At 40.4% G+C, this 25,182-nt stretch overlaps 1 long non-coding RNA gene across 1 annotated transcript; it reads right to left on the bottom strand.

The window, feature by feature from the left end:
* Positions 1-19,986: 19,986 nt before the first annotated feature.
* On the bottom strand, positions 19,987-25,182 carry LOC137163661 (uncharacterized). The gene is made up of 3 exons (XR_010922767.1): positions 25,024-25,182; positions 21,929-22,058; positions 19,987-20,576 (listed from the first exon to the last, which is right to left on the bottom strand). It is a non-coding gene; the product is annotated as an uncharacterized lncRNA (long non-coding RNA).

Here is a 25,182-nt window from a genome sequence, read left to right as displayed (position 1 = left end):
ATTGTATCATAGTTCTGACACAGAGCTCTTGTGGAATCTGTGCGGCTGCTACATCTTGTGTCCAACTGACTTTTGAGTGTCAAGAATGAGTGGCTGCTATCATCACAGAAAACCTGTTTCCAGCAATATGCAGAGGCTGAGCAGAAAACATAAAGCGACTGCAGAAACCAGAAAAATTAACTGCATTTGAACAGCTGTTGTTAACACTCTTAACTCCCACTAAATTTAAAGAATAGGCAGCACAAGAAACATAAACAATAAGAGGTTTAGTCAATTTAGATGTGCCTGCAGACCAATGTATCATCCCGACATATTGCTGGCATTGTCATATAATTGTCCAAGGCTATTAGATATGTCCAAACCCAAGCTGTTTATCATTGCAAGTACACAGTCAGCAAGGTTTGCACCTATGATTCTCTAGCATTCTACAATTTGCCTCTCTGAATTGACAAATCTGCATACAAAAGTGAGCTGATCAACATGTGATAAATCTGGTGTTGAATCCACAATAACTGAAAAATACTTGGCTTGTTGAAATTCTGCAGCTACAAGTAGTCAATAACAGATAAGAGGTACTGCTTTTACCCTTCTGTCCAAATTTAGCGATATGATGTGCCAAAAATGGATCAAAATGAGCAATCAGTTCCAAAATCCCTAAATAGTTACCATTATGTGGTGACCCTAACAGCTCATCCTGGCCACAGAATGTGAGTCAGACACGCTTAAGGACTTCTCTCCAGTACTGACACCCTGCATGAAACTGCTGAGGTAAGCCCGCATCAACTGTACCTGTTGCCTTTGCGTGCCATATCCATGCCAGCATACAATTTCGGTTTTCCAAGCTTTTCTCATGTTCAGAAAGACATTCAGTGTGTTTCCAATCACTGAATCCTTCGATAAAGGCGTGCATTTTGATTGAAAGAAATTTGCAGGCAAAGAAGTAAACGCTTCCAGAAGATGGTGAGTAATGAAGCCAATGCTGTGTTACAGATTCACCATTGTGCAGCCACCAAGAAAACAGATCTTTAGACAGCAAACACATGTTCCCTCCAATCACCCAAGCAGAAGCGAATAATTTTCAAATATTTTTATTTTGACAAGCAGTTGAACGCATAGCAATCCAAAAATTCCTGAAAAATCATCTATGCTATTCCACAATGCAGGATCGCTGCTAAATTAATCTGCTTGTATTGCATTTGTCTCACCAATATAGCTCAGTCCCAGATCACCTGCCTCCCGCAGAAGCTGATCTGTAGTTTCTTCCTCTTGAAGGCCAAAGCCTTCATTGCCAGCAATAGTGTCTGCCGAACCAGCCTTGTCATTTTTGTCCGCTGTTTCTCCTTTCTCTGTCTCCTTGAAGTACTGAGTTATTGTTGGTATCTTTTGTAGCAAAGTAACTTCTTTAACCTCCTTTGGTTGTTTCAGCTTCTCTTAGCACTCACATTTAAGTAACGCGGATCCATATTGTGGGTTTCATAAGCAAGTACAGTGGCAGTAAGATTTTTTTTTTTACTGTCTGCCAATTCTAACGGACACTGTTGGCATCTGACCAATCCCTCAGCAAGTCATTTGTATATTGCAACAGGCGCTGTCTGAAAAGACAAACTTCTGTTAGATGTTCCTGATGTAATTAGTGAGAGAAATGGTTTATGGGTTTTTTTTGAATATTTTAGTTTCTTAGGTTTATTGCTGTAATGACATCCTCAGTTGCATCTTCAAAGCATGCTCCACTCTCCTGCATCATGTGGGGAGCTGGCCTTGTTGGAGATGAGTAACAATTTAATGTTGTTCATCTTGGTAGAGTGATAAATTTGTATGTCTCTGGAAGCCCAGTGGAAGGGATATCTAAAAGACTATGAACCTTCATGGTTTGGGGCATGAGCCAACCTCTGTCATCCCCATTTGGCAACCCTATAACTGCATCTTTCTCTAATTGGAGCACAGGAGGTGGGGGGGTTAGTCCTTGGAGTGAGAGGCCATGGCAGGGAAATTGGAACACAACGGGGTGGGAGGGTCAATCCACAGAGAGAGGAGCTGGAGAAATCGGGGCACAACGAGGTGGAGGGATGGACAGCATTCTTTTCCCCCCCCACACACTGGCACCTGCCTCTCCAGCGGAAAGGCTCGAACTGGGTCCGGGGAGTCAGACAGTTCTCTTATGAGCAGCTCCTCCAGGCTTCAGCAGCAGCTGCTGCTCTTCCCACCCTCTCAGCGGGGAGGCTGATTTCAGTTACTCCATTAACTGGACTTTTAAAGTCCAGTCAACAATGCTGACCAGGCACTGTCAGGCCCCCTTTTCAACTGGGCTTCCCAGCCAAAAACTGGAGACTTGGCATTGGGCCCGATGGTATTAAAAACTCTACAGGGGCAGCAGCAGCAGCAGCAACATGGGTGGGAGGCTGCGGGCTTCATCTGAGGGGGGACTCAGGGCCTCCGCCCCATGGCTTCTGCTAGGGCTGAGGGCTTCAGCTCCGCGGCTCCTGCTGGCAGGTGGGCTGGCCTGAGGCGCCCAGGTTCAGGCCTTCCATCCCACGACTTCTGCCAGGGCTCATGGCTTCAGCCATGTGGCTTCTGCCAGCAAGCAGGCTGGCCTGTGGTGCCTGGGCCCTGAGGCTTCTGCTGTCTGTCTGCTGAGACTTCGGGGCTTCCACCCGCAGCTTCTGCCAGGGTTCGGGGAGCCCATTTTTCCGGGCCCCCAAATTGGGAAGAGCCCGGGGCATGGGCATTAATCTGCCACTGGATGTGTTAGACATTCATGTGTCAGACTTTCCCACCACAAGGTGGGAAACTGAGGCAAAGGACACTGCCCAACATGCTGTGGGGCCATGTTTGCTTATGGTCACATGCTTTTGTATGTGGTTGAGGTGTTTTCCCAAAGTAATGCTTGGTTCCCTTTCCCTTTAAATAAAATTTCGCTTTAGTTATACACTGACTCAGTGCTTGCAAGTGGGGAAGTATTGTCTTTTAGACAGTGATGATGGTAAATTTCCCCAGATTACTGGTGGGGGCCCACACTGGTTCCATTTTTTATTGTTAAGAGGAACCCCTAAATATTGAACCTGGCTCTTGTTGCTGCTGATTCCATCTGGCAGAAGGGTTACACGTTTGTCTGAATTCCAGGGTTCTGTGTTAAGCAATTTATATATTGATATATGCCAGTCTTTATATTATTGTAACTAAATTACCTTGTGGAAAGTATTTCTGTCTGAAGAGAGGAAAGAAGGTAAAGTTTGGAAATATAAAAAGTCTATTGATCTATGAAAGTATGATAGAGTTTCCAGTCATGAATGTTTACATTTCTCTTAATCAGGAGGTAATAAGTGTGTGAGCCTCCTCATATCTTTGAGATAAGGCATAAAAACACCCTGATGGCTGCAAAGAGAGTGCATTGAAGTCACCTTCCCCCTCCACCCCCAATGACATTGGTCATCTAATGAGCAAGTAAAAACAACATGAATATTTTTCACATACCAGCACTTACTGCAGTAGGAGTTCAGGTTGGGATTTTCAAAGGACCTTAGTCATGCAACTCCTGTTGAATTTGGGTGCTTAGCTCCCTTAAACTCTTTTGAAAATTCCAGTCTTAAGCAAATATATTTTAATCTAAGCATTCACATCTTACAGCAAGAAAATGAAAAGACAATTGTATCCTCAGTAAAGATGGCTGGTAATATTATTCCCCTCTCTTTCTGCAGATTACTAATTCTATTGTATATTCTTTAAAGAAACAAACCAGTAATGGATTTAGATAAACCTGTCATGACTGTGGGAGCCAATCAATGGAACAAAAGAATGAGCTGTTTACAAATGCAATGTAAAGTTCAGAAAACAAGATTCTGTGTGATAAGTTCAATTCCCTGTATTTCATTTTTAAGCAAAAGTGAGTGAAACAGTGCAGTTGAACTGTCAAGCTTTAATTGTTCCAGAAGCCCTATTATGGAGGGGGAAGAGTGCCAGAAATTCACATGATTTATTATCTTCCTATATTTCAGTTTCCAACAAATGTGCAATCCCAAAGGAATTCTCCACCATTTCCTGACAGTGCCTCAACACGGAATTAATACACAAGATAAAAGAAAATTAAATGTAGAATATCAGAACAGATTAATGGAAGTCATGTCAGTTTGTCAGTCCACTGTATGCTAATTAGACAAAGCATTCCAGAAATATAGGATTTTGGCGTCATATATAAGTTGCCAAAAAGTTTAAGTTGTGGTCAACTTAGGAAAATGACTTAGGAAATGTTACTTTTATGTGTTAACTACACTTATTAAACGCACTGCTGGTCTAAATAAATAAAAGTGTAGTAAAGAAACCAGCAATCTATTCCCCATAAATCCTTCCTGTGATTTTGGCAAAGTTCAATAGTCTTAGGCAGAACTTTTTTATCCAAGATCTTTGTTTGTATTTCTAATTTACTTTTCATAGTCCTAATGAAGAAGCACCTGTAGAAGCACAAGTCTACAAAGTTCCAGGTACCACACAATCCTGAGTAAACAAAGTGTCACTTAGGCCTGGTTTACACTTACTGTGAAATTCGGCAGCAGTCAATGGGAGATACACAAGCTACGTAGAGTTGCTTGCGCATCTCTCATCAACTTCCTAAATTCTAATGAACACAGCATCCCCACTGTTCTGAGCCAATGGGAAATACCCTCCCGTCGACACAGCATTACTCTTTTTCTGGGGATGGATTTATTAAGTTAATTTCCGGATCAACTGAGTGGGTCTCCACTTCCGCTCAATCGATCCCGAAGAATCAATCTGACGGTGGTGAATTTGCCACTGTCAGTGAAGACATACCCTTAGAACTAATGCAGACATGGAGCCGTTCTACTGTATGCTAGAAGTGTGAACAGCCCCTCAAAAATATTAGGTTACATTATGTTGAAGATCAGCTAACCAACTTAGTTTCTAGTGCTTCACACGTTGTGGTGACTAATTTATAGTCAATTGTGTTTTCCCTGAACTATCTAAATAAAAAGCCACCTAGCATAACACACATTCACAAGCATGTCAGCTTGGAATAATTAACACAAACAACAAAACCACAGCTATCAGTTATATTCTCCCATCTTTCTGATGAACTCCATTATTCTTAAGTATAAAAATACCTTGGAGTCATGGCCAGGCTTGTACCCCTAAAATCTCCAATTGTCATATTTTTTCTAACCCCCTTATAGCGTTTGATAGCTCTCCTTTGGAAAGAAATTGTCAGCTAGGAAGCAGCTCAGTAGCAAAGGTCTGTGGCTATTTAGGCTTCTTTTCTATTTTGCAGTTGATTGACATTACGTCTGACGGAGATGAACCAGCTACATGCTCAGAACATAATCCCATGCCTCATGCCTGCAAGGATAATTTGGCAGACTCAAAAGCCCTGATTCTGGTCTCACATATACTAGTGAAACCAGGATTAACTCCTCTAAAGTCATTGGGTCCAATCTTTGGCCCTGTTACAGCTGCTATGCACTATTCTGCAACACAAAGCAGTAAAACCCATCTTAAAACCCATGTAATTATTCTGTCTAGGTAAGGGAATCCACAGATACCATAGAGACACCATAACAGCTCCTAGGTCATCCCTGTCCCACTTTGCCTGGTGCTGGGAGTTTGGGCAAAAAAAATGGGCATAGCCTGACTGTCTCTAGGCCCTGGCACTCCTTGGCTGCCAAAAGAGCCCCTTGGAGCCATTGACAATTGGTTTAAGTTACAGCAGCTCTTAGATTGTACAAACTTATGCCAGGCACTGGATGGGCCCCTGGCTCGACCAAGAATCCAGGGAGCATACATCTGACCTAAGTTATCTTTGTCTTCCCTCTCTCTTGCACCAAGCTTGATTGGAGGATCTGGGCCAGTGATCCTGAACCTTCAATGATTTACACCCTGTGAAAAGCTGATGTAAAATGCTACAAACTAGAATCCTTCACTCACACTGGTAGTGATGATTTGCTTTCACTATGCACAGGTGAAAATGGCTATACAGGGTGTAAAGAGAATAAGGCCTAATCAAATGATATAATTATAAACCAATTTGAGATTAAATTCAGGTCTAAAGAAAGTTCCTTTTAGAGGGAGTGAGGGAGGGGCACTTTATAACCTCAGATACTTTATGAGGCCACAGATTCCAAGATACCAGCAAAGCATTTGCATGCTAGCAATCACGGCATCAAACTCTTTGCCAAACTGGACCCATGCAATTTTTTCACCTTGTATTGACTTGATAACAGACTATTGGCCTTGAGGTAACCATAAGCAATCTGCTAATTGATTCAATGCCAATTCTTTTGCTTCACTGTAGAGCTAACTGAAAAATTTGCATTGAAACTTTTTTTGTTTTTTTTAAACAGAAAATTGGGGTTTTGACTAAACAAAACACTGTCTGTTTTCCATAGACAATTTTAACTTTTAAATGGAAACCCTAAAACTGAAAACTTTGCAGCCGAAAACTTTCCAGTCAAAAACCAAAAGCATTTGGCTTTTATTTTTTTGATGAAAAGTTGACATTTTCTGTAGGAGTGCGGGAACATATTTCAACCGGTTCCACTTCTGGTTTTGGTTGTTTTTATTGACTTCTACCATGTGGTAAAGGAATACCTAACAAGATTTGCACCAATGTAATTGTAAGGTTCTGAAGACATCTCTGTAAGTCAATCGGGAGCGTAACTCCCTTCCAAGCAGTTGACCTGGTAGTTGCTCAGATACTATGATGAAAAGCACACTATAAGAACCTATAAAGATTAGTATGGAACAGAATAGCATGAATCCCAGTTGATACAAAGTGCTGGATAGTGCCTTATAGGTGGTGGTGGTGTTAGAACATAACTAACAAAACGCTAAACATGACCTTGCAATCAGTGTGGACAGGAATAAACCTATGATGCACAGTCAGCTGACATGATGTTAAAACACTATGGTTTTTCTCTGCACTGACTGTAAAGAATTTTTCTTCACTAGACTTTTGTACATTTTATCCAGGTTATAAACCATTTGTTCTTTATTCTATGTTTATCCCTAGCATAAAGAAGAAACATTAGGAACCTGGATGAAACATGTGAGGAGTGTCCATACTAGACTTCACAAAGGTGTTAACTACTTCAAGGTAACTGGCAATCAATTAATATGAGGTACAAAAGTCTAGTGAAGACAAACTCTATGTCATATTTAACATTATATTAGTTAAAACAATTCCTCAATGTTGGGTTCTAACACTACCTAATTTTCAAGTAAGCACTAGCCTAGTGAGGGCGGTATAGAGTTGCACCACCCCAGGGACTGCTCCTGGATCCTCCCACCTCTCTCTTCCTCCTTAAAGGTGGCTATTATTGCAGCACATTACCTTCACGCTGTTTTTGTGCTTAGATGATTTAAGGACATCAGATGTGCTTGGACTGCATGTTGGGGAGTACTCAGGCTCCTTGCACCCACTGCCTCTTGCAACTGCACAGAAGCAGGTCGCAGTCTAGCCCCAGAATGTTTTCTTATAAATAGGAGTGAACTAGTAAACCCTTCTCTTTTTTCATGCTCCTATTTTATGCCTCTAGGCCATTCAAACTCAGATCTTCAAAACCAAAATGAAATTATTCACAATGCAGCCAGTGTGTATGCTTATAAAGGACTGAAATATGATTAATCCATTCCTAGAAATCTTGTTTATGAATGAGAAATGATGACTGGGACAAAAAGTCCTACAAGATAGGAAATGAAATGTAATTTCAATTAAATCTTACTACAGCACCTGCAGTAGATGGTTACATGCATTAATGTAAGAGGTTCATGCAAAAAAAAAGATAGAAAATTACATATAATTGACAGCACATAGCCCAACACAAATGTCCGTAATTAGCAATGGCAGTTCAGTTGTTAGTACATTTCTGAGTAACTTAATGATCAAAAAGCCAAAGATCATATGAATCAAATTGTTCTCGCTGTGTCAGTAGGAGATGACTACTAAATTGGGCTCATTATCCCAACTCTTACTTAAAAACAGCCATCAGCCTGGGAAGGCAAGGGACATATTATTTCTAAAACTACTCTTTCATTTTGCTATGCACCAGCAGGCCCAGCTGTTAAGAACTCCAGAGAGCAGATTATTGTTAAAAGGTCACCAAACAAATGGTTTAGTACCAATTTTATTGCAGAAATATTACATATAAGCATGGGTCAGTGCTGGGATCAAATTAATTCATAAGGTTCCATTTTAGCTGCTGGGAAAAAAAATCTCAACATGACTATTGGCCTTAATTGAGCATGACATAAATATAATACACATAGCTATCATTTTTGAAATTGCATGTAAATGAGAGTTCAATAGGAAATAAACTTGGTGCATTTCTATACTCTAAAAATATATATTTTAATATCTTAGATCAAGGTTTGAACCAAGCCAAAATTACTGACTTATGGCAAACCAGAAATCACATCTCTTTTAAAATCGTTGGGCAATTGCATCTTTTGCTCACCCCCGTCGGCAGGCCTGGCCCCAGTTGACAGCCCAGCCCCCCTTCCTGGGCTTCAAAGATCAAGCTCCAGCCCGACCCATAACTTCAGAAGAGTGCTATCCAGAGCCCTGGTCAATTGTCTGTCAACAGGGGCTGGGAGGTTTGCTCCTGTTCAATCCCAAATGTTGTGCAGACATACCCATAATAGAAACAGAGACACCTGGCTTGACAGGAGAGATGATACAAAAAGAGTGCCACACAATTGGTTTAAAACCTCGCTAAACACTTCTAGATTTCTTTTGTATTCAGTATTCAATATATGAAGAATACGTGATGGCATCGTGTGGTGTAAAGATTTTATTGGCTTCATCTTCGTTGAGCTGCATAAGTAATGCCACCATCCCAATCTCACGCCAATAAAACCATACCATCATATCCTTCCTACACATGGTGTTATGAGTACATGCCAATAAAACCCTCCGTTTAGTATTCCAGTACTTTAGCTCCTCTACATTTAGTACCTTCTGTATCACCCTGGCATGGACACTGTACTTCTACAGAATATACACACTGTTCTGTCTCTTTTCTCTATATATTTCTGAATAAGTAAAGCCTAATCCTGTTTTGCTATTAAATTAAAAAATGTACGCTAACTATCATTTTGAAAGGTATATTACCACTTGTTATAAAAAACTGTACCATGATTCATATGCAATATCAAGGCTATAACTGTGCATTTCACATTCACTAAAATTCCCTTTTTAATTCCAGCTCTGTCTTCGCCTTTTGTCCATTGAATACTGTACTTCCTGCAACTATTACACTCAAGTTACTTCCTGATCTGGGGAAATAAAAGTCTAGCTGTTGAAAGTCTGCAGGGGTCAGATCATCTGCTGGTGTAAATTGTCACTGACTTCAACAGAGCTAGAGCAATTTCCACTGGCTGAGGAGCTGCCCCTGGATTTGTAACATGTGCCCAACTGCACATTATTACTCAGAAAATTCTCATCGGGAATTCTCACTTCTCTGGGAGTTTTGATTGAATCAAGAGTGCATTGCAGAATGGGGCCCTAATTATAACTCAGTTTTACTTCATTTTGCATAATTTTTGCAAACATCTTCATCTATAACAACAGACAGCTTCTTACCACATTTCGTCTTGCGGTTCTAGTCAGATTTTGCATTTGGAGTGAACCAGTATTACATCTCATAAAATGACATCAGTAGGAGTTATAGTAACAAGCCAAATGTTAAAGGCAGTATATGATACAGAATACATTGCACCAAATTCTGCTGTCAGTTCCCCCACTAAAGTAAATCAGTGCATTAAAAAAAGTTATAAAACTTTGGGACATGAATCAAACACGGGTTATTACAATGTCAAATTGAAAAAGCTGAGCAGAAAAATGAAGGAGAGTTCTGACGTGTCTGAAACAGCATCCCAAGTGTTATTGAAGTGAATGGGATTGCATGCATGTGATTGAGAGCAGAGTATAAGCCAATGTATGTACACAGCACCAGTAATATTTACACTACGTAAATAAACATTATATTGCTAGTTACTTGTGTTTTTTATATATAGTTGACTATTAAATTGTATTTTAGGTCCTTTGTAATTCAAACTAATTACCTAGTCTTTTTCTTCTAGTACTTTGTCCAAGTACATTATGGGTAATTTATCATAGCTCAAATTTTCATATAGGCAGCAATATAATCTCCATAGTTGTTACATATACCACCTCAGGAATTCCTTATTTAGCCCTCTCCACTAGTCTCTAAAGTGGACTCTTACCATTTCTCCACCTCTTTTCCAATTAAGAAACAAGAAAGATTGTTTAACAAGAGGCACCAAAAGCAATGTTGGTCAAGGAAAACTTCTTTCAAGATATATCTGAGACATTAAGAAATTAAATACTTATTTAATTTTCAAATTCAGCCTGTGCAAAAACTATTCAAATTGTGTTACTTTATGCGGATCAATCCCTTTTAGAAATTTCTTTGCTCTGCACAGTTAAGTACAATGTGATTTACCACAACAAATTCTAGCACTAGAAGGGGAAGTACATTTGGTAAATCATATTATAGCCAAAAAGATGGTTGGATTTTCCTGGTTTATTTTTAAATCCGCTTTTGGCAAGAACGAACTTGCAGTCATTTTTTTTTTTTTTGTGATTGTCATTTTAACAATTCTGATGTAATACCCTTTTCTCCTTTTAAATACTGTATGCGTACCCTTTCAAAGTCCCTTATTAACTGCCTACAAATCTGACATGAATTAGTGACGAAAAGAAGGCAATATCATATATAAAAAAATTTAATTTCAGACAGAGCACACTTCAATCAATTTGTACCTCTCTACCTGGAGAATACACCAGGCTGATTTTGCTGCCATCTACACTGCTCAAACTCAGGCTCGTTTTCATTAGAAAACAAACTCTCAGTGTTAATGCTTTCTGTTCCATTATCATTGAGGTATTAAAAATCAGTGCACTAAAAAAAGATTTACAACCTTGGAACATGAATCAAATGTGGGTTATTACAATGTCAAATCGTAGGAGCTTAACAAACAGGTGAAGGTGAGTTTTGATGTTTCTGAAACAGCAACTCAAACATTGTTTGTCGGAATGAAAGAAGCAGTCTGAAGAAAAACCATGAAGGTTTCAAACTTCAAGTCACAGTCATTAGAGGCAATTTTACATTATTTTTGTTATATTGGGACATTGCATCAGACAGTGGAAAACTGATGAACAAAAAACTTGTCACCTGTAAGGTTGGGAAAATGAGTTCTTCTCACACTGTCCATTCAAAGGTAGAGGTTCACTTCCTGAATTCAATAGAAAGTGACACTTAATTTGGCAGCTTCTGGTCTTAGGAACCCCAGAGAATAAAATTGTGTTGGTAACATCAGGCATGCAATTGAAGTTCAGTCTGGGTAGAATTCACTTTGTTGACTGTCATGAGCGCCTCAGGTCTTTGACATTGGATGCAATTTACATTTTTGTGTTTTGCAGTTATCTATCAAAGATTTCTGTCTCACAAAGTAATTCGTAGTCTTACGCTAATGCACCTGAAAGCACCATTCCACAGCTTTAGAAAAACAACCAACAAAAGGACAGCATGTAAAAATCTAAAGCTTTACTGGCTACAACTACATTGCCTATAACACTTGGGGTTTCATGTTGTTCTAGAATAAGACAGGTGGGACCCACTATGTTATTGCAAACCGTTTTCAAATGCATCAGCAACAGTGAGTTTATACAATACCAATGTGTATTGCACAGTTCCAGTTCCATGGCAGCCAATACAGTAGTTACGCAGAAATGAATGTGCCCCACAATAACACCATCTTTTAAAGAAAGAAAACAAGCATATTGCCTCGGAGAATACATCAATCCCTTCCTACTGGATTCCAAATTGAGTCTTGTTATAAGCCCAATGACTATAGCAGAGTTATGGTTGCTTACTCAAAGGCTGATTCTGGCACTATGTAGCTTTCATTTTGTACCTTTTTGGTCTGGCCTTGGTTTGTAGAAAAGGAAACCTTAACACTGGCAAACATAATTGTTCCTTACTGTGATTTTTAGCCCATTTTCAAAAATGGCCTTTAACCTCACGTGTACATAATGGTATGTGTGGTAGCTTGCAAGTGCAATTACCACATTTGTATGTGTAAATGGATATGTGCAGGCACAAAACAAGTACTTAGGCACCTGACTATCCACTTTACAGACACAAAAACCATCTGTCTGTATGTGACAATTTGGTAAAAACAAGTAAAAAATTTGTGCTTGCAAATACTGAAAATGTCTAAAACTTTGGCCTTTGACTTCTTCACACTCAACTTACATTACTCTTCTTTCTAAAAAGATTTTTGGAGTAGAGCTTTAAAAATGGAAAAAGCAATACCCTTAAAGGAGCATGGACACTGATAACTTTAGAAAGTTGCATCGCCACTGGCTTTGCAGATACATCCCAGCCTTGCAGGAGCCATCCGGCTTCCTTCCAGCTCCTCCAGGGATACAAGGAGGCAAAAATGAATGAGGAAAAAGCAGAACCAGTCAACAGAGAAGGCTGGCCACTCAGAAGGCAGTAAGCTGCACTTCATGAAGGAAAGACTGCATGCCCAGGAGCTCCAAAACATATTCTGCCTTTAACTTTTTTATCATCAGGTTTATTTTGGAACAAACCAATAAATTAAACAATAATAAATCATCAGAACCAGACAGTATTGACTCAAGAGTTCTAAAGGAACTTAAATATGAAACTGCAGAACTACTAAGGATAGTACGTAACCTGTCACTTGAATCACCCTCTATACCAGATGACTGGCAGATAGCTAATGTAATGCTGATTTTTTTAAAAGGCTCCAGAGGTGATCCTGGCACTTACAGGCTAGTAAGCCTAACTTCAGTACCAGGCAAATTGGTTGAAACTCTAGTAAAGAACAGAATTTCAGATACATAGATTAACATGATATGTTGAGGAAGAGTCAACACTGCTTTTGTAAAGGGAAATCACCAATCTATTAGAATTCTTTGAGGGGGTAAAACAAACATGTGGACAAGAATGATCCAGTGGATATAATGTACTTATATAATGTACTTGGACTTTCAGAAATCCTTTGACAAGGTCCCTCACCAAAGGCTCTTAAGCAAAGTAGGCTGTCACAGGATAGGAAGGAAGGTCATTTCATGGATCAGTAACTGGTTAAAAGATAAGAAATAAAGGATAGAAATTAATGGTCAGTTTTCGTAGTGGAAAGAAGTCACTCCTGTGCTAGGCTCCATCCAATCCACAAACCAAGAACTGGTCTGGTGATTCTCAGGAAAGTCAAAAGCATCTCACAGGTGAAACAGCGGCTCAGTCTGCTCAATCACTGCAAGCTTGGAACTCTCTCCTGTTTGATAATGGCAATAGGTTCCTCAAACCTCAGCATATTCCAGCCCTGCTCTTTTTCCATTCCTGCTCCAACCCTGCTCTCACTTCGGCCTTGCTCCAATTCCAACCTCACTCTGGACCCCTGGCTCCAACCATTAGCCCCAACTTCCATTGCTCCAACCACTAGCCCAACCATCCCCATCACAGTTTCTGACACAGGTAAGTAACAGGGTTTCCCCAAGGAGCTGTCCTGGGATCAATGCCATTCAACATATTCATAAGTGATCTGGAAAAAGGGGTAAACACTGAGATGGCAAAATTTGCTGATACAAAATTACTCAAGATATTTAAGTCCAAAACTGACTGTGAAGTTACAAAGATCTCACACAACTGGGTATCTGGGCAACAAAATGGCAGATGAAATTCAATGTTGATAAATGCAAAGTAATACACATTGGAAGACATAATGCCAACTATACATATAAAATGATGAGATCTAAAATAGCTATTACTACTCTAGAAATATCTGGGAGTCTTTGTGGATAGTTCTCTGAAAGTATCTGCTCAATGTGCAGTGACAGCTGAAAGAGCTAACAGAGCATGAGGAGCCATTAGAAAAGGGTTACAACATAAAATAGCATAATGTCATTATTTAAATCCATGGTATACCCACACCTTGAATACTGCATGCAGTTCTGGTCACTCCCTCTCAAAAAAGATATTAGAATTGGAAAAAGCACAGAGAAGAACTACAAAATTATTAGGGGTATGGAACAGCTTCTATCTGAGGAGAAATTAAAAAGTCTAGGACTGTTCATCTCAGAAAAAGAGACAACTAAAAGGGGATATGATAGAGGCCTAAAAAATCATGAAAAGTGTTAACACAAGAACCAGGGATCACCCAATGAAACTGATAAACCAAAGTACTTCTTTACAGAACACACAGTCAACCTGTGGAACTAGTTGCCAGGGTATGTTGTGATGGCCAAAAGTATAACTGGGTTCAAAAAAAGAATGAAGTTCATGGAGGATAGGTCCATCAATGATTGTTAGCCAAGATGGTCAGGGATGCAACCCTATACTCTGTGTCTCCCTAAAGCTCTGACTGCTAGAAGCTGGGACTGGTCAGAGGATGGATCACACAATAAATTTCCCTATTCTGTTCATTACCTCTGAAGCATCTGGCACCAAGCATTGCCAGAAGACTGGATACTGGACTAGATGGATCATTGGTCTGCCCTCCCATGGCCGTTCTTGTTGTCACACTGGCTGGATTGAGGGCGGGGGGGGATTTATTGTATTTTTTATCAATATGTCAGAATCATAAGAATTCATGTGAGATATGCCATGTCAGGTACCGTTAAAAAGGCTATAATGTGCTAAGTAAGATGATAATGTTTATGTTCATGTGTTATGTGTGTAATGGAAGTTATGGACATGTTTTTATCTGCATTTCATATTGTACTGTGTTTCTGGGCAACACCCCAGACAGGGTAGCTGCAGCACAAGCACCTGCTTAATGGCCCATTAAGGAAATTCACAGATACAATGGGCCCAGGGGGAAAAGCCAGGAACATACCTGATGAGTCACCAGTCATTCATGTGACCCTGGACTCCATCTTATTCCTGTAAATTTCTACAAGCAGCATGGCAAAGGCCAAAGGACATAAAAGGTAGCTGCACCCCATCCATTTTGTCTTCAGCTGTCAGCCTGCCTCTGGATCAACTCATCTACAACTGAATTGAAGCTGTGAAACAAAGGACTGAGACCCATCCAGGTACTGGATGTACACCAGAGGGACTATACAAGCCTGCAAACTCCAGAATTCTACTAGAAACCTGATATATATGGACTTTCAAATCAAGTGTATGTGTCTGATTGCTTTAATCATTTAACATTTCTCTTATAGTTTGTTTCTTTCCTTTTATAATAAACCTTTAGTTTTAGTTACTAAAGGATTGGCTGGCAACGTGGTGTTTTGGGTAAGATCCAAACTTATATTGATCTGGTACTGTGGCTGACCCTTTGGGGTCAGGAGAAACCTTTTTGGTGAAGAGCATAGAGTTTTAAATAACAGATCTCTTTATTGGACCTAGTGGCTGATTGGGAGCCAGAGATTGAAATGCAGCAGAGGGGGCTGTCTACATTTTTATTTGGGCTTCTTGTTAACCAGTGTGGGGAATCACAAGCACTGTTTGTGGCTGGTTGGGAAGTCTGACTTCAGTGTCACCCACCAGTGTTGGGAGAAGCTGCTCTCGTTTTACAGCCTGCCCTCACCTTGGCATTTTCAGGTGGCTACCCTTGGCACACAGACGGCTCACACTTCTATTAGATTAAGTTCTTTTCTGCTTCTTTTTATTTACAACTAAAGACACTGCAGGTGTTTATTCTTACTGTTTGTTTTACAGAGCAGGGACTGAAATTCCAGCCTGGGGATGTTTGACTTTATTTTAGAGCATGTTAGTACCTTGTTGAGGCTTGCAACAATCTGCTTCCCTTAAGAAAAAAGTTGTGTCTCTGAGGTGGTATATCTTCTCACCGACCCTTAACACAGCCTGTACCTAGAAAGCACAATCAAGCACTAAGCTTGTTCAGCCTTAACCCTCAATAGTCTTAAAAATTTAGACCTGGTCCTTGCATTTGACTAGGCATCAAATGGGGCAATAGTGCTGACAACTAAGGTCATGTCTACACATCTGTCTTTATTGCTTAGGAACCAAGCTTCTGCATGTTATGCAGTTGTAGTTTCCACATTGATTCACCTTTCTTCCCCTAGTACAGTTGCAGTTATCTATCCTGGAGGTAACAAAAGTGAGGATCACAAGTGGCTAGGTCCACATTTGAGGAGAAGCACTTTCCTGGTCAGCTGAAGGTGGAAGAAGGAACTTCTTACCACTGTAAGATGTAATAATGAAATAATTAAATAGGGCAAAGGCATAAGCATTCCACAAAGGCACCTTACCTGCACACTCAGGATACTACATGCACCAGGACTGCACATCTATATTTGCGGTTTGCACAAGTTTAGCTACAATGTGTAAATTTCCTTAGTGTAAACAACGCCTTAGATAACAATTGAAACACACAAGCACCAGCTAACCTTATATAGGAGACACAAAGGTGTGCAGCAATTTGGGAGAGGGGGATGGGGGTGCTTGTTTTGTTATTAATCATAAAGAAATAATTTATTATAGTTATCATACTATATACTTAGCCCTACCTATATCTTAAGATTTATCTCTGTGTTAATGTTAACCTTTTTATTTTAAAGGAAACGTGCACTGACACGGATGCAAAAAAAAAAAAAAAAAAAAAAAACAGCTTTGGATTGTATTCCTTCAATATTGCCACCTACTCCTTTATAGGAAATTCATGTCTGTGTTTATATTTTCAACTCTGGTTTTCAAGATTTCATAACCTTCTTTAGGATTAAATTTTCCATAGAGAATCTGAATAGAGCAGCATGAAATTTTCCTACTAAACTTCCAAACCAGGTAAAAATGAATCTGGGAACTTTCCAGGAACCTAGTGTTCAAGAGAACATGAGTTCATACATAGTTTTTGGTCAAGATTAATCTAAGCCAAAATTCCATACATGAATACTACTGAACTTTGGGAGCATTCAAAATGCCAAAAAATGCATAGGTATACAGTTTTTATTAAAGATAATGTTTAAATAAATGATCAGGTACAGAGTTTAAATGTACAGTTTTGTAGAGTTTTAATGTACATCTTATCAGTGGGTACAGAATTTGGTTGGAAGTTGGAGAGAGTACAATGAAAGCATAATCTGCGATATCCCAGATGGAGAGTAATAGGTTTGATCGTTTAAAATATAACTAGTCAGGTAAGAGGGTACTTTGTTTATAAAAAAGTTACATTTAAGTGTGGTTTGTAGGAAGTAGATACAGTAATGAAAGCAGGTGGACCCTCATTGAGTGAGAATTATGGTATAGATAACCCTTCAGTACATACGATCTATTAGAGAAAGGCTTTCTATTCTCATCTTGTCACCGATTCATGATGGTACTCTGGCCCATTCTTCTTGGTACTGCTAGTGTCTGGTGATGTGCTCCATGTAGATGTCCCTGAACCACCTGATGGTGTCTGACACCCATGAGGTGCCGCACATGCTGACCGATTCCACAGATCCACAGCACATGCTCATTGCAAGGGTCCCAAGCACCCAGGGCTTTGATGACCAGAGCCTTCGTCACCACTTCATAGCCCTTCGCTCTCAAGGTGTCGGCCAGGGGGGTGTACTTTATCTCCTTACAAGCTCTGGCTTCACAGAAGACCGGGGTCCTGTTTTCGAAGGGGATCGTGATGTCTACCATGATGATCTTTTTCTGCTCCTCACTGGTGAGGAAGACATCCGGTCGCAGCTGGTTGTCGGTTATGGGACTGCAGCGTTCACTGTGACCCTCTCCTGCTTTCATCAGGCAGTTCTGGATGGCATTGTGGTGCAGTTGCCAGGCTCTGGAGTGGAACTTACAGCTGCACAGGATATGGGGCAGGGTCTCATTGCTGTAACTGTATAATGAGGCAAACCAAAATTCTTGATCTGAACACCACTCACTTTTTGGGTGTTGAAAATCCATTGCTAGAGCTTTATGGAAATTCAATGGTTTAAAACTGAAATTAAAAGCTTGCACGTGAACTATAGAAATTGAACTAGCTGAGTTTTGCTCAGCTCTAGATTTGTGCTTTGAAGCACAATTTTGCATTTATAGTTCTTACAATTAAAGTCAATTTGGTCATTATAAGCCATTTCGACTTGAAATATACTCTTGCAAGTGGTCCCTCTGAAGTCAATGAAAAGAGTCATGGAGCAGTGAGACAATCAGAATTTGGCCCTGTTTTAAGAGAATTTGTGCAGTAAAGAGCTTATCCCATACCTGATGAACCCAGGGGAAAGATTTCCAAGACCTTGATTTAAGACAAATTGTTTAAGCAATTAGTCCATAATAGGTCTAAATAACTTTTTGTATTTAGAGAATAAAATCAGGGGTGTGACACTGACAAACAACTATCATGCATGTGCCACTGAACATTCCCCCCCCAAAAGGACTTTTCATTGTGCTTACCACTCTGAAATTTTAAAATGGTCTAAAAAGGTATTTATTGCACGTAACATCAGGGCCCGCACATGGGGGGGGGAGGGGGAAGGGTACACTTTACCAGGGCCCAGAGTGGCCCAGTCCAGGCTGCAACCCCCCTGCGTGTGTGTGTGTGGGAGGAGGCCTATGTTACAAGTTTGTACTGGGCCCAAAAAAATTATGCTTGGGCATAACACCACATAGTAACTGCTATAACCGGCATTATTTTCTGTGACAGAGACAGACATGACAATCAGGTCAGCTCTCAAATATGCCTTTGAGATGGACAGTTGCCTTTTTAAAAAAAGTACTATTGAACACACACCCCTGAAATTTACCAAAAATACACTGACAGATGGGGGAAATTTCCTCCTTTTCACTGATGGCAAAGACCCTTTCCCATATCCCTCCATGGGCCCAGCTCTCTCCTTGCTGCATCTCAGACAGTGAGTCTAGTTGCTTTCCCTCATTCAGCCTAGCTACCTCCCCCGAACATATGCCAGCCAACTGCACTCAGGAGGCCAGCATCAGTGGAGGAGGGGGAAGAGTGCAGGTGGATGCTTGCCATTGCTCCTTTCCAGCACAGCACTACACAGAGAACAAAGGGAGTAAGTAGGAGCTACTGCCTCACTGCTCCATGGGCTGCAGGTCCCCACTCTGCACAGATAGCACAAGCAGTCCAACAGAAAGCAAGTGCTGCAGCACCCACGGTTGGTGACAGGCTGAACTGCAGTTCAGCCTCTACAACTCAGGCTGCCATGGGTACCACCTAGCCACTGAAACCAGATCCACAGCATCCGTTCCAGCTCAACCTGAAATCCTCAAGTGCCAGGGAGCCTTGTTTGCAGAGATGTTATAGCCAAGTTGGTCCCAGGATATTAGAGAGACAAGGTGGGTCAGGTAATATCTTTTATTGGACCAACTTCTGTGGGTGAAAGACAAGCTTTCACAGAGCTCTTCTTCAGGTCTGGGAACTTCTTAGATGATCACAAGCAGCAAGTACATCACATCCCATTTTTACACCAGGGAAGAACAAGGAAGGACATTACAGCCTTTTCCTTTTTTCCCCCCTTGCTTCTTTTGCTCTGTGTAATCATAGCTTTTTGTATTTGTACAGAGAGGAAGGGCTTTTTCTTTTTATTAGTCCCATCTCTTAGTATAAAAATAGCTTGAACACATGATCTACAGTCACCATGAATGAATTTTTCACCTAAAAATCTAGCAGGCATTTCACTGCTTGTTGCTGCAGTACATGGATTCTCTCCACGCAAAAGGGATTTTTATCTGAAGGGATTTCATAACGGTTCCCTAGTAATAAGCTCTTTTTCACAAATTTTAATGTACTGTCTCCATCCAGTGGTGAAATTATAAAAGGCCTTTTTTCCCCATGGCTTCCATTTTTCAGCAGACTGTTGTATAAATGTGAAATATTTCTCTGTGGATATCTTGTAGTAGAATTGTAAACTAAGTCACTATGTCAGGTACCTGAACATATAAATTCCACATATTCTAAACTGCTATTTTGCATTATAGAAGAAGCAGCAGCAACCGTAACAGTTACTGTTGCTTAAGCATTTCAATTCTAGTCTCTCAGCATCTCCATTTTCAGTCCTTATAACTTGTTATTCAAGCTGACATTTTCTTGCCTAGTCTCTGTCCCAAAGGGATTTTTCCCCCTTACAAATTTCACAAAAGAGGGTTCACCTGTCATGGAATACAGGGAGAGTTTAAGAAAAGATTTCTCCATTCTTTAAAGAAACACTTTCGCACCCAAATTGGTGGGGATTGAAAGCAGAAGTAGCATGTAATGAGATGAAGTACCTATGCGTGTTCCAGCAAAAATTGTTTTTGATTTATTATTACTCTGTTTTTGGTAACACCCACAATGTGCTAGGCTTTGCACAAGCACAAAAAATGGCAAATTTCTTGCCCATGGAATAATTGTGCCAGGAGCCTCTGAATTTCTCTCCCCGTTTTAATAATGTTTGAAGCAAGGGTAAGCTGCAATGTGAATACAACTAAGGCTAATTTAGCTGCAGAGTCAAAAAAGTAGTAAATCCAGCCAATGAACATGTCAGGACTCTGCAGGAGTTCATCTTCTTCAGTGCACATCTTGTAAAGTGAGTGGTGAATCTTGCAACTCTGCTACATTTTATCCACCTAGGGTTAGAGCAAGCCTTAGTACTCAGCCTGAGCACGGGGCAACATGTAGCTGCACCAAGTCAGGAGGAGCACTGTGAAAGAACTGTGTTCAGAGATCCTCCCAGGGCACCACTCTTGCACTTAGAACAGGGAGAGTTATTTGCAAACTTATAGCACACTCATCTGCATGCCGAACCAGCTGTGCTGCCAGCATTAGTTTATCTGCATTAGTTTATCTGCAGTTCCTCTGGTGCCCGGAGCTGGACCCAGTGATGTTCTGAGCAGGGATAATCTCTGCTGGTGCAAACAGAGGCTTTACCTGTCTACCCATTGGATAACAATTTCACTCTCCCTTCTCTTAAACCACAGATAAGATTCTGTCCCCATTATGGGCAAGCCAAGTTTCCTTGTTACTGCATTTCTTATTCCATCAATTGCAGCTGAAATGGATAGTAGTACCCATTGTAGACTTGGTCCCCCTTTATATCAAGTCCCAAGTGGCAATTCACCCCCCCACCAGATAGACTATGTGATAAGTCTCTCTTACAAGAATCCTAATCTTGGCTTTGGACCACATTCTGATTTGTATCTAGCCATACCTCTGATTTCAATTCTGTTTTTTGCAGAGACCTCTTCAACCATTTGTCCCTGGAATTTCCCACATGTTTCAAGAGGGATTCTTTCATCTCTCTCTTATCTCAAAGATGTAATTACAGGTAGAGATGGGGTGCAACTATTTTGAAGACACTCAACTTGTCTGGAACTCAACTGCATCATGTCTCTGTACGATAAATCTAGTTCAGCTATAGTCTAATCTACAGGCATCTAGAGGTCCTAGAGATCATGAGTTGGGGTAAAACTTCAATAGCAGCTTTATTAACACAACATACTATAAAAGACCCATCACACACAGCTCAGTAAATACTGAGAATAAATTTTGTGTGCCAATTCCTCAGAGGGTTTAAAATCAATGTAGTTCTATTGATCTGGTCTTGTACCTTTGGGTTGGTCTAACACATGCCAAGGTATGGGTTAGTCCCTTCACTGTCTCAGAAACCAGAGGCCTAAACATAAGTAATTCCCATCCCCTCTCCTTGAGCTGCCCCAAAACACAGCTCTCGCACAACTCAGAATTCAGGCCTGTGTGTTCTGAAGGTGCCTGCCACTCTAGTCTGTAGAGATGAGGTCATGTGCATTCTCTGCCTATGCTGGGCTGCAGAGTGGAACTTAAATAGAAATCAACTGCTTCAGTGTTATCGTTCTGCATGTTAACTCCATGTGTGGAGTGGACCCACCACCTTTTGGTGAGACCATAGCTTGGAACTGGTACAAAAGTGACTGTGGCTGAAACACATACTGAAAGTGTTTACCTGTGAGCTCTCAGCTGCTATTCTTTGAGGCAGCCGGGCCATGTCCTTGGTTCCAGACAGTTTTGAAAACTAGTGTGGCCATAAAGAAGTGCAAGTGCAAACAGTCCTCTTCCTCCCCATGAGTCTGTTTCTAAAAATAGAAGAAAAAACTTAACCAAGTGAATCACTTCACTCATGTGAGCAATCCTCTTGAGCTGAACTGGATTGCTTGTGTGAATAAAGCTACATATGTAAATGTTTGCAGGATCTAGCCGTTACCCTGTAGGACAGCCAATAGAAATTTGTAGTACATTTTGCCAAATTCTATTTTCCCCCAGAATCTACAGAAATATTTAGGAAAACAGATGGATGTTTTTTAAAAAAGCAAATTCACTCAGGAAACATTGTTAAATAAGTTAGTTGGCGTTTTACGGAGTATTAAATAATTTGGATGGTTTATTGCACAAAGACTTCACATTTTAAAATGCTCTGATTTTCTTGAGAACTATCTACCTTTTCAGGTTTGGCCAAGAGCTCATCCAATCCCCCACGATTTCCAATTTCCCTCTTACAGAGTTCTGCCTAGCCATCTCCATCGTTTTTAATTCTATTCCTCTCCCTGAATCCTATGTTGAGGATTTTAAAAAAGCCAATATTTTCAGAATTCCATGGGCATAATTTGCATGATGTATAGTTACAGCTGCAGTAATTGCACATGTAAATTATGCAATACAGCACTGAATGCTTGGGCCTCAAATATTCAATAAAGCATTTAATTAATTGAATCTAGAACTTGCAATTTTATTCCTACGGGATGTCTTTTCCACATAGATCTAACCTCCTTGAACAAAGCACATTAGATAACTATTTCTGCTTTTAGTATAATGGTATGATAGTCCACAATGTTGGGATTTAAAATATTATTTGGCTGCTGAGTTAACACCTCACTGAGATGAATAGGGAAATTTGCAGTTCACACCTTCCTTATGGTCATGTCTTCATGTGTCTATCTATATCCTTAAGCTTTTTGAATGTGAATGGATCAAGCAGAAGGGCTAGAAATAAATTTTTAAATGAAAACTAATCCCACTGCAGAGCATACATTGCAAATTCCCATAGCACATATTTCTAGTGGCCCAAGACATCCATGACTTGTCTTCTCTGCATAATAAGATCAATCTGATAGTCAGCTGTTATGTCTTTGTTCTTTCCATAACATAATAATTTCCATAAATGTATACACAACACGCACAGCCTAGCTACATATACACACTGCTGCTCTGGCAGGTTTCAGAAGACAGAAAAAGCTACTAGAGAGATCACAGACTATATAAAGGGATATTATGCACTTCCTAAACATGACATCACCCCATCTAAACCAGGTATACTACGGCTCATTGCAAAAACCCTAGGGATTGGTGAACCAGTTTGGATAAAACCACAGCTGATCCAAAACCTTATCAAAATTCAAATCAAATGTTATTTGAAGTTTGGAGATGTTTAGTTACATATTTTTAAGTTAAAAAAAAAACAAAAAAAAACGTGCACATCTTGTTTCTAGCAATGAGTAAAAGCAGGATGTATAAATCATTTTATGAGCAAGCCTGTTTGTGTGATATTTTCTGACCCATTCTGCAGACTCAGGAGATCTGATTTCAAACTTTTGGGTGATTCAACCCAAATAAACTGAACCTTTTGCATTTCCCTCATCACTATCTAAAACTTGTTTGTTTTTAGCTTTAGGGCATGTTACTGCAGCTTGTCTATTCCTATGCACTATTGAACACACTAGAATTAATCCCAACCATGTGATCCTTCTCTGTGCTGCCTATAAACATACAGAAAGCATTTTTCTCTGATTCCCATATCCCCAAAGAGCTGCTGAAACTTGCAGTGAAACTTTGAATACAGACTAAAAAATATTATGTGAAAACTAATAAAATGTCAAGGACGTTGGTAATTTCACATCAAAATATTTATGAAGCAAAAGTTTTCCAGCTCTAGCAAGGAACAGCAAATAAGCAGCAGCTGATTTTTTAAATGTAAGTGCAAATGCCAGGGACTTATAGTTTACTGGGTATGTTTCAGCTCTCATAGCTCCTTATCCTATGCCGTGTCTGCCTATTTCTCAATCCCGTAAATCATGACAGTAGAATTTCATGCAAAATTCTAAAGCACTCAGCCCCTTCATTACAGATAAAATACTGCCACTGGTAAATTGCCATGCACAAAACCAAATATTGCATGGATGTGCTGCTGTACTAAGGAGCTGGTACAAGAAATTCAACTTTATTTCCTGGTTCAGTCACTTGATCTAGCTACATCTGACAAAGATCAATATTCCTATCACATGACAGCAGTCAGTAGCCAGGGCCCCTACAACTAGCAACAGTAATTATGTTTTAAAATCAGGTTAAACACAATTAGGTCATATCCCAAGTTTTAAAAATGAAAACATTTGAAGTTTAGTGGACATGAAAAAGAAACATTTTTTCCTAACATGTGGACTGATTGCTGAAACAAATTGGTGTACACATCATCAATTGCATCTCCAATGTGACAATATGCTTCTTTGGTCAGAGAGCTGGATGTAACAGGCCAGAGGAGGAGCATTTCACCTCTGAACTGCTTTATCAAGCAGCAATAAGACACAGTGCATATTGTTTCTTTTCAAGCATGTTGAGGAGGAAGTGGAATTTGGGCAGACAGCAAGTTTTACCTCTTAAGGGTTTGGCACCCCTTTCTGACAATTCTGGGGATTAGCTCCACCTCATTCAGCAGCTGCTTTCTTCTCTTCCCTGTTACAGCTCTGCTTCCACTCATGGAGTTGCACTATGGCTGCTTTGTGACTCAGCCCTCCATCCAGGTCACACTGCAATTTCCCCTTTTGGGAAGGGAGGTATTTCAAAGCCTGTCTGCAGAAGCAGGGCAAGGCAGCCTTCACACCTACTGCTCTGATTATGTCACTTCCACAGTGACTCAGGCAGGTTTCCCATTCACAGCTCTGCACTGGCTGGTAGGGGAACCCAGGCCTGCCCTCTACTCTGCATTCCAATCCAGGGCCTTACAGCAAGCAGTTAAGGGCCAGGAAGTCTCCAACCTTTGTGTTCTCTTACCTCAATTTCTTCCTACAGTGCTTCTTTAAGCTTCCCTTTCACCAACCTTCCTAGTCAGACCCCTCTCTCTTAGGTCTACTAGGTAAATCCTTTCTCAGGGGGTTCCTACCATCTCTTCCTTCTCTCTTGGCTTAGGGGGAGAGAGACTACAAACTTCTT

Source organism: Emydura macquarii, unplaced genomic scaffold (assembly GCF_026122565.2).
Source record: "Emydura macquarii macquarii isolate MOO-44397 ecotype Brisbane River unplaced genomic scaffold, CSIRO-AGI_Emac_v2 contig_2636, whole genome shotgun sequence".
Classification (NCBI taxonomy): Eukaryota; Metazoa; Chordata; order Testudines; family Chelidae; genus Emydura; species Emydura macquarii.
This window is presented reverse-complemented; position numbering and strand designations above follow the sequence as displayed.